The following is a 2,917-nucleotide window of genomic DNA, read 5'->3' as shown; positions in this document are numbered from 1 at the left end:
GTACTTATGTAATCTTTTAAACTATTTACCTTTTAACTTTTATTTGACTCATATTTTTTGGATGATTAGTTTTTATCCTTGAGTAAAAATACGACAAAGGGGTACTACTTAAAGGTAAATAGTGGAGGGTGTTCTTTTTCAGGGTGGATCATCAAATTATGTGGTCCTAATTGTCAATCATTCTGGTGATATGTTTACTTAGGGCCATCCTACATGCTCCTCCCCTTTTTCACTTACCGGTGGTGAGTCTGACATAGTGGAAAAATTGCAAATCTTCTTTTGGAAAGTAAGTATGAGTAATGCAAACAGCAACTTTTAAACAGGGCATGCATGAGGAGAAGTGGGCTTGTGCATGCTCTCATACACGTTTAATAGGTGTTCACTTTTGCAAGCGGGTACAGGGTTGTGCATGTGCATTTTTTTTACAAGTGGAGAGGGCGGGTCTTTTTGAAAATGTGCGAAAAATCCACCACCATTCCTTTAAAGGGGTATTATAAATTGGTGAGACATCTGCTCCTTCCTTGGCCGGCGAAAGGATCGATTTTGGAAAACAGAGGAAAGATGAAAAATCTGCTCAGAATGAGGTTCAGAATACTGTCTCATCTACCCTTCATTCTCCATATGGCATCTGTCCATCGGCTGTTGATAAGGTGTTTAAATTACTTTTGTTCTCAGGAACTGTCTTCGGCACCTACTCCGAGGAGTCATACAAGCCAAAGAATAGTCCTAAATGATATAATGCTCTAACAAAGCTCCATCCATCCATTTTCTGTCATGCTTATCCCAAGCGGGGTGCTGGTGCCTGTCTCCAGCTGTCTAGGGGCAAGAGGTAGGCAACACCCCGGACAGGTAGCCAGTCCATCGCAGGGCAACACAGAGACACACAGGACAAACAACCATCCATGCACACAGGCACACCTAAGGAGAATTTGGAGAAGCCAATTAACCTAACAGTCATGTTTTTGAACTGTGGGAGGAAGCCAGGGTACCTGCAGAGAACCGACGCATGCACAAGGAGAAAATGCAAACTCCATGCAGAAAGACTCCTGCCAGGAATTGAACCCAGACAAAGCTCCAGGTTTTAAAATTGTTGAAATAGTCAAACAAAACATATGCATAGTTTTTCTAGCTTAAAACCCTTTGAAACCTACTTTTTCTCAGGTACATTACTTGCTGTTTTTCAGAACAGGAGTCTCTGTGATGGTAGGGATACTGTGACATCTCAATTACAGACTTGGAACATTTCACACAACTTTATTTTTTAAAACTCGAACTATCCCTTTAAATACTTGTAACTTTGTTAACCTTTTGCATTTTTCTACAAAACTGTATTTGCTAAAGCACAGAGCAATGCAACATTTCTTTAAGTCATTCAGGGCATCCATTAATAGATATTTTGTGCTGAAGCAAGCCCCCACCAGAAGCTTGTCTCTGGAATGTTTTGTGTAGGACCAAACAAGTAACCCTACTGGAGTTACTGTAGAATATGTGTTTCCAAAGCTTGAGTGGAAAAAGAGGCCTTTATTCAGAAAAAAAAGACCACACAAGACTCACATTTGGCATTAAACTTTCCCACTAAAAGTTTATTGAGTTATTTTTGTTGCAACATTTTAATCCAGCCCAGTATGAAAAAAAGCAAGTATCCAGAATAGCAACTTCTCACAGTAAAACTAGATCCCCTGAAGCAGTGAGGTGCTGGGTGGGTAAAAGCTAGCAGGGAATCCTCAAGATGTTATAAATTGTGCGAAGGGGTTTCCCATTGTTCAGGAAGTACAGGAGCCAACACATGGCAGGCTTTGCACTTTTTTTCTTCAAGAAACTACTTGTCTTGACGCCTTCTTCCCCTTGCTGGCTTTTAATGGGCTTCCCAGACAATTTTGTCTCCTCTTTTCATGTTAGATCAGTGGTTGTTCATTTAAACTACCATCTGGGACTTGAGTAGAGGTTAAAGAGTGAATGGAACGTGTCATAAATTTTTAGCAAGAGACACAGAGGCTCTCTGCAGACGGATGGAATGGACATTATTTTATAAAGGAATTAATGTTTTATAAAGAATAAACTTGCCAGTGTTGGAAAACATTTTGGAATAACTCGTTTTGGGAGGATAACAATTTTGAAACACCATCACACTTAAAAAGACGAAAAGAAAGATTACATTGAAAAGGTTAAAAAGTAAGATAAGTAAAACTGACACTAACCATCTGAAGGACTTGGTAATTAGAATAGATAACCAGACCCATGCTTAAACTTTTAAAAGCAGATATTCTTTCTCATCTTTTCTGTTAAGACGTTTTATCCTAATAAAGGATAATGGGGCAATATATAAAGATCTATGAAAGGGAGAGAGTGTAAAAGTTCAAAAACAAGATTGTAAGTGCCATAGCCTCAATCCCAACTGTATGAAATTTTAGCTTTATATGGATGTAAAAATGTGCATATACTGAACCAACAGACAGTTTCCCACAACTGTTTGTATTGTTGATGCCTGTAATTGTTCACTTTCCCAGGGCAGTAATGGAAAAGCCTTTGTTCTTTGGCAGAACAAGGTGGAAAGCTGGACAGATGCTGACTTCATAAGCAGAGAGGCCTCAGGTTAATGAAAGGAAGGCATGAAGTTGTAAGGGGTGGCAAAATATCACAGAATGGAAAAGGGGCGTTAAGTAACCCCCTTATTATAGTTTTGTGGTGAAACAAACATTTTAGTACATCAAGATACATTTTGGTAATATGTAGTTAGGTATTTAACTTACACTGACACTTGCCTATGTGGTTTATTGTTTTGTTTTTACTTTTAAAAGTATAGTTTGATGTACTTTTCTTTGATAAAATTAACTTATGAAATGAAGTAATACGGCATATAAACTTTTCTTTAATTAACACACATGCAGCAAATGGCACAACATGGTTTTGCATTGTT

The sequence above is a fragment of the Cyprinodon variegatus genome, unplaced genomic scaffold (genome assembly GCF_000732505.1).
Source record: "Cyprinodon variegatus isolate N-32 unplaced genomic scaffold, C_variegatus-1.0 Scaffold80, whole genome shotgun sequence".
Taxonomy (NCBI): domain Eukaryota; kingdom Metazoa; phylum Chordata; class Actinopteri; order Cyprinodontiformes; family Cyprinodontidae; genus Cyprinodon; species Cyprinodon variegatus.
Note: the sequence above shows the minus strand (reverse complement) of the source record.